This window comes from Lolium rigidum, chromosome 7, assembly GCF_022539505.1.
Source record: "Lolium rigidum isolate FL_2022 chromosome 7, APGP_CSIRO_Lrig_0.1, whole genome shotgun sequence".
In the NCBI taxonomy this organism is placed as follows: domain Eukaryota; kingdom Viridiplantae; phylum Streptophyta; class Magnoliopsida; order Poales; family Poaceae; genus Lolium; species Lolium rigidum.
In genome coordinates, this window is record NC_061514.1 from 221,922,195 (window position 1) to 221,930,455 (window position 8,261).

Consider the following 8,261-nt stretch of genomic DNA (forward strand, 5'->3'; position numbering starts at 1 on the left):
ATCCTCTCTTGACCCGTGAAAACTTCCTCCACACCAAACTCGAAACAAACTCATTAGAGGGTTAGTGCATAATTGAAAATTCATACATTCAGGGGTGACATAATCATTCTTAACACTTCTGGACATTGCACAAAGCTACTGAAAGTTAATGGAACAAAGAAATCCATCAAACATAGCAAAACAGGCAATGCGAAATAAAAGGCAGAATCTGTCAAAACAGAACAGTCCGTAAAGACGAATTTTCCAGGGGCACTTAACTTGCTCAGATGAAAATGCTCAAATTGAATGAAAGTTGCGTACATATCTGAGGATCACGCACGTAAATTTGCAGATTTTTCTGAGTTACCTACAGAGAACCCTGCCCAGATTCGTGACAGCAAGAAATCTGTTTCTGCGCAGTAATCCAAATCTAGTATTGACTTTACTATCAAAGACTTTACTTGGCACAACAATGCAATAAAATAAAGATAAGGAGAGGTTGCTACAGTAGTAACAACTTCCAAGACTCAAATATAAAACAAAAGTGCTGTAGTAAAATGATGGGTTGTCTCCCATAAGCGCTTTTCTTTAACGCCTTTCAGCTAGGCGCAGAAAGTGTGAATCAAGTATTATCAAGAGATGAAGCATCAACATTATTACCAGGGGTGTTGGGAGTTTCCTCAACAATGCATGTTATCTTATCTATGTAAGTTTCAGAGGCTCCCTTTTCATTACTCTTAGGCTTGCTATTCTCATCAAACAAATTTTAAGGAACAATCCAATCATAATTCTTTTCTAATGCCTCGAACATTCCTACAAGCTTGCAAGGTATTGATGTCTTAATATCCCCTCCATCATTAACATTATTAGTGTACTTTATTCTATCAATGTCCATCTTTTCAAGGGTACTAGCAAAGTTGGTGTAAGAACCAAGAATCTTATATTTAATAAAGACTTTTCTAGCCTCTCTCGCTACACCACCAAATTCTTTAAGAAGGGTTTCTAAGAATAAAATCTTTCTTTTCTCCTTCCTCCATATCAGAGAGTGTAAGAAACATATGCTGAATTATAGGATTGAGATTAACAAATTTAGTTTCCAACATGTGTACTAAAGAAGCAGCAGCAATTTCATAAGTAGGAGCAAGTTCTACCAAGTGTCTATCTTCAAAATTTTCAGCTGTACTAACATGAGTGAAAAAATCTTCTATATTATCTCTTCCAATTATAGACCCTCGTCCTACCGGTATGTCTTTTAGAGTGTACTTAGGAGGAAACATGATGAAATAAGCAAAAGGTAAATAAAGTAAATGCAAGTAACTAATCTTTTTTGTGTTTTCGATATAAAGAAACAAGACAGTAAATAAAGTAAAGCTAGCAACTAATTTTTTGTGTTTTGTTTTAGTGCAGCAAACAAAGTAGTAGATAAAATAAAGCAAGACAAAAACAAAGTAAAGAGATTGGAAGTGGAGACTCCCCTTGCAGCGTGTCTTGATCTCCCCGGCAACGGCGCCAGAAAATATGCTTGATGCGTGCAATTAACACACGTCCATTGGGAACCCCAAGAGGAAGGTGTGATGCGTACAGTAGCAAGTTTTCCCTCAGAAAGAAACCAAGGTTTATCGAACCAGGAGGAGCCAAGAAGCACGTTGAAGGTTGATAGCGGCGAAGTGTAGTGCGGCGCAACACCAGGGATTCCGGCGCCAACGTGGAACCTGCACAACACAACCAAAGTACTTTGCCCCAACGTACCAGTGAGGTTGTCAATCTCACCGGCTTGCTGTGAACAAAGGATTAACCGTATTGTGTGGAAGATGATGATTGTTTGCGAAGAACAGTAAAGAACAAGTATTGCAGTAGATTGTATTTCAGATGTAAAGAATAGGACCGGGGTCCACAGTTCACTAGTGGTGTCTCTCCCATAAGATAAATAGATGTTGGGTGAACAAATTACAGTTGGGCAATTGACAAATAAAGAAGGCATAACAATGCACATACATATATCATGATGAGTACTATGAGATTTAATCAGGGCATTACGACAAAGTACATAGACCGCCATCCAGCATGCATCTATGCCTAAAAAGTCCACTTTCAGGTTATCATCCAAACCCCTTCCGGTATTAAGTTGCAAGCAACAGACAATTGCATTAAGTATGATGCGTAATGTAATCAACACAAATATCCTTAGACAAAGCATCGATGTTTTATCACTAGTGGCAACAGCACATCCAGAACCTTAGAACTTTCTGTCACTGTCCTAGATTTAATGGAGGCATGAACCCACTATCGAGCATAAATACTCCCTCTTGGAGTCACAAGTATCAACTTGGCCAGAGCCTCTACTAGCAACAGAGAGCATGCAAGAACATAAACAACTCATATATGATAGATTGATAATCAACTTGACATAGTATTCAATATCCATCAGATTCCAACAAACACAACATGTAGGATTACAAATAGACGATCTTGATCATGATAGGCAGCTCACAAGATCGAACATGATAGCACAATTAGGAGAAGACGACCATCTAGCTACTGCTATGGACCCATAGTCCAGGGGTGAACTACTCACACATCGATCCGGAGGCGATCATGGCGATGAAGAGTCCTCCGGGAGATGATTCCCCTCTCCGGCAGGGTGTCGGAGGCGATCTCCTGAATCCCCCGAGATGGGATTGGCGGCGGCTGCGTCTCTGGAAGGTTTTCCGTATCGTGGCTCTCGGTACTGGGGGTTTCGCGACGAAGACTTTATGTAGGCGGAAGGGTAGGTCAGGGGGCGTCACGAGGGGCCCACACAACAGGTCGGCGCGGCCAGGGCTTGGGCCGCGCCGCCCTACTGTGTCGCCACCTCGTGGCCCCACTTCGTTTCCTCTTCGGACTTTTGGAAGCTTCGTGGAAAAATAGGCCCCTGGGCGTTGATTTCGTCCAATTCCGAGAATATTTCCTTACTAGGATTTCTGAAACCAAAAACAGCAGAAAACAACGAATCGGCTCTTCGGCATCTCGTCAATAGGTTAGTGCCGGAAAATGCATAATAATGACATATAATGTGTATAAAACATGTGAGTATCATCATAAAAGTAGCATGGAACATAAGAAATAATAGATACGTTTGAGACGTATCAGTTCCCCGTCAACTCAATGTCCTCAACTATTTTGTTTGATTTCGGAACATCACATTCTTTCGTTACCAAGCCTTTCGTGAGAAAAGGAGGTTTAACCCCCACCCCCTTGAAGCGACCTATGCTCGTACAAATCCCTGGATCCACTAGCAAAACCCAGAGTTCTTGCAAAGAAGTTCCCATAGATATTCAGGGGAAGCGTTTCCACGCCAATCTGATAGTGTTGGGTGAGCAAGGTCTGGAAGTTATTTTAGGTATGGATTGGATGGTAAAGTATAAGGGTCATATAGACTGTGCTCGCCGCGCCATAACCCTGACTTCTGAGGACGGCGAGAAAATTGAACATGTAGCCACCATGCCATCATCGAAGGCCTTATGCAAGAAGAGTGTCGTCAGTCCAGCCCTGCATGAAGTACCCATAGCTTGTGAGTATCCTGAGATTTTTCCCGATGAGTTACCCGGTATGCCCCCTGATCGGGATATCGAGTTTATCATCGAGCTAGTCCCCGGAACTGCCCCCATCACTCAGCGAACTTACCGGATGAACCCCCAAGAATTAGTCGAGTTGAAGAAGCAGTTGGACGACATGTTGAGGAAAGGGTTGATTCGCCCGAGCGCATCACCCTGGGGATCTCCTATTATCTTTGTGGATAAGCGGGACGGTACTATCCGCCTGTTTGTGGATTACCGGAAACTGAATGATGTCACCATCAAGAACAAATATCCCCTCCCGAAAATTGAAGATTTGTTCGACCAGATGAATGGCGCCCGAGTTTTCTCTAAGATAGATCTCCGAACTGGTTATCATCAACTCAAGGTTCGAGAGTCAGACATTCCCAAGACTGCCTTCACCACACGGTATGGACAATTTGAATATACCGTGATGTCCTTCGGACTAACCAATGCCCCTGCCTATTTCATGAATCTCATGAACAAGGTGTTCATGAAGTACCTCGACAAGTTCGTCATGGTTTTCATCGACAATATTCTGATCTACTCCAAGAATGAAGAAGAGCATGCTGAGCATGCTGATCTAATCCAAGTACCATCAGCTCTACGCCAAGTTTAGTAAATGTGAATTTTGGCTGAAAGAAGTAGGATTCCTTGGTCATGTCATTTCTGCCGGAGGAGTGTCAGTCGACCCATCCAAAATTCAGTCCATCATGGAGAAGAAAGCCCCAACAAACCAGACCGAAGTCCGCGCCTTTTTAGGATTGGCGGGTTATTATCATAAGTTCGTTGAGGGATTCTCCAGCATTGCGAGACCCTTAACGCAGCTGTTGAAGAAGGAAAAGAAGTTCGAATGGACCGACAAATGTGAGGCCAGTTTTCAGGAGCTCAAGAAGAGATTAGTCACAGCCCCCGTCTTGACCATGCCCGATATCACCAAGGATTTTGATGTGTATTGCGATGCATCGAAACTTGGTATGGGAAGTGTGCTGATGCAAGAAGGCAAGGTGATAGCCTATTTGTCAAGACAACTTCGACCGCACGAGATGAATTACCCCACACATGACTTAGAGCTTGCTGCGGTGGTTCATGCCCTGAAGACCTGGCGTCATTATTTAGTTGGAAACCGCTGCGAGATCTACACTGATCACAAGAGCCTGAAGTATATATTCACTCAGCGGGAGATGAATATGAGGCAAAGCAGATGGATGGAGCTCATCAAGGATTACGACCTTGGTATTCATTACCACCCGATAAAGCCAATGTCGTAGCCGATGCCCTTAGTCGAGAGCCCTGTTCGTTGAACGCTCTCATCAAGGTTGCCCAACCCAAGCTATATGAAGAACTTGAGGAGTTCGGCCTCGAGTTGGTCAGCCATGGTTTCCTCGCAAATCTTGAGTTGAGGCCTACTTTATTCGATCAGATCAAAGAAGATCAAGTGGGTCATGAGAGCATTGAAGGAATTAAGCGTAGAATGGATAGGGAGGAAGTTCATGGTTTCTCGATTGATGCCGAATGAGTTTTATGGTACAAGGGACGCCTATGCGTGCCGAATGTTGAAGACCTGAAGCAGCTAATCATGAAGGAAGCTCATAACACTCCCTACTCAATCCACCCCGGAGGAACCAAGATGTATCAAGACCTGAAGAAACAATTCTGGTGGCATGGTATGAAGCGAGAGATAGCCTTTTTCATCGCTCGATGCGACGTGTGCCAGAAAGTGAAGACTGAACATCAGCGACCAGCTGGACTGCTCCAACCCCTCCAAGTCCCCGAGTGGAAATGGGAAGAGGTAGGAATGGATTTCATCACGGGACTTCCTAAGTCTCAACGTGGTCATGACTCCATCTGGGTCATCGTCGATCGACTTACCAAAGTAGCTCACTTTATCCCCGTCAAGACCACTTATCATGGAACAAAACTAGCCGACCTATACATATCCAGGATTGTGAGTCTCCACGGAGTACCAATAAGGATAGTATCGGATCGTGGCACCCAATTCACCTCCAGATTCTGGAAGAGCCAACATGAATCCCTCGGGATAAACCTTTCCTTCAGTACCGCCTATCATCCACAGATCGAAGGTCAAACCAAAAGAGTAAATCAGATCCTTGAAGATATGCTTCGTGCTTGTGTCCTGACCTATGGAGCAAAATGGGAAAACTGTCTACCCTTCGCCGAGTTCTCTTACAACAATAGCTATCAAGCCATCCTGCAGATGCCCCCCTTCGAAGCCTTATATGGTCGCCGTTGTCGAACCCCTCTCAACTGGTCCGAGACTGGGGATAGTAAACTTTTTGGACCTGACCACCTCCGTGAAGCCAAGGAACAAGTTCAACTGATTCGTGACCGCCTCAAAGCCGCTCAATCCCGTCAGAAGAGTTATGCTGATTCCAAGCGTCACGGATTGACCTTTAATATTGGAGATTATGTCTATCTGCGTGTCACCCCACTCAAAGGAATGCAACGGTTTCATGTTAAGGGTAAGCTGGCGCCAAGATATATTGGACCCTTCAAGATCCTCGATCGACGAGGAGAAGTTTCTTACAAGTTGGAACTGCCTGCCGAGATAGCAGATTTCCACGATGTCTTCCATATCTCTCTCCTTCGACGATGCCTCCAAGTACCTGACAAGCCGGAGTCGTCCAAGAACATCAATTATCGCACCCTCGACCTCAACACCGACATAACCTATCGTGAAGTACCCCTTCGGATTTCGGAAGAAGGATCCGTCTCACCCAAAGAAGGAAGATTAAATTTTGTAAAGTTCAGTGGACTAATCACTCCGAGGAGGAAGCCACTTGGGAACGAGAAGATCAGCTTCGGAAGGATTTCCCTGCACTCTTCAGTTCTTAGCCACCGAATCTCAAGGACGAGATTCATTTTAAGGGGGGAAGGTTTGTAACAACCCAACTTTTGTGCCTTGCTTAAAATTTTGGAATACAAATTTTTGGGCCAACAAAAACTTTTTCTATCTTTAAAAATGTGCATGCATATAGTTGATCTTGTATTACTTGTAGGATGTGTGTGTTTTTACTTGTGAAAATTTCAATTGAGTGTGAATCCCTAAAACCCTAACACCCTTCTCACATGTGACACCCTTTTCGATCTCAGATTTTTATTCAAATCAACTATGCCAAAACCCTTGAAAATGTGGTCAATATTGCATGTGCTAATACTCTTTCTAGATCATGTCTCTCCCCAAAATTCCTCTCTTTCAAATCTTTTCCATCTTTCTCGAAATTCATGTCTAAAAATTCTACAACCAAGTACACCTTTGGCTAATCATAGTTTTGTCTTAACTCAGCCCTAGATCATGCTTAGGTGTGCTTACCAAAATTTCAAAGAAAATAGAAAAGAGGGAAATGGCCATGCCGCCCATCACACACCACCATTTCCTTGCACTTCTATCTCTATCTCTCTCATTCTCTTCACCCTCCAAAAACCACCAGCATGGAGGGAAGAATTTCGACCCCATCCCTCCTCTCCACTCTCTCACTCTCCACCAACTGATCACATGCGTGTGCATAACCTTGGCATCATGTGAGTGAGAGAGAAATCGGAGTGAAAAGAATGGCCGGGGCTTGGTGAGCACTTACTGCCAACCTGCACGTTTCCATCCAGACCAGACAACGGCTGGAGCTCCTGCACGTCCTACATCTCCCTCCTGTCCCTCCCCTATCGACCTAGATCGCCTCTCCCGTCCTGTCTCTCCCGTGGTCACCCACCTGAGGACAACCGCCTCCTCCCTTCCCTCTGCTGCTTGAGCACACTAATCCAGCGTGCTGTCACAACTTGCTGCACCTATCTAACACCCTAGACACCCGCCTGGCTCCTCTCTCTTACTCCTTCTCTCTGACCCTCCGTGGTCACCCCCAATGGGCGACGAGCACGCCGGCATTGGCACGGCCAAGCTGGCCACCCCACCCTTGCGCGCCGGTGACCATGGACAACTAGGCGGGCACCGGAGAGTGCTCACCTGTCACGGAGAAGCACGCCAATGCCGTCCCCTCCCATCTCCATGCACGCCACCATCGTCGACACGCCCCGTCAATCCGTCGAGCACCCTGCTGGCAGCCAAGCCGCGCGTCTGTCTCCCTCTCCTGGTCACTGCAGACGCGAGCGTCGTGCCAACGCTTGGACAGAGGCACGAGGGAGCAGTGCCACCACCCTTTTCCACCTATCTCAGCTTGCCGCCCCATTTTCTTCCTCGCCGGACCTGGCGCACGGTGCACCGGCCGTTCCAGTATAAAACGGCCCCGTCCCCCTTTCTGCGCTCTCCCTTCGACAGAACACCTCCTCCACACCACAACTCCACCTCCCGAGAGGAGAGGAGTTCCTCTCCTCCCTACCATCCGAGCTCACGCTCGACGTCCGGCGAGCGTCAGTGAAGGTTGCCGTCGCCTCCGACCCCTCTTTCCCTTCCTCTCTGTCTCTTTGGAAGCTCCCATATCTTCTCTCTCTAACGCGCCCCTCCCTGCCTTCCAGGAACAGTCGTAGATGCCATCGTGACGAGCAGCCGTCCGTGGCCATCACTGTCGAACACCGGACAGGAGGTCTCTGTCTCGGCCGCCACCATCCTCTCTGGAAGCCCCTTTCTCCCCTATTTCTAACGCATGCATTCTCTCGTCCCAGGGTTGCCCGTAGCCTACGCCACCGTGAACAGCAGCTCCGCCATCATTGATGGTCGCCGGAAAGGTCACCGCT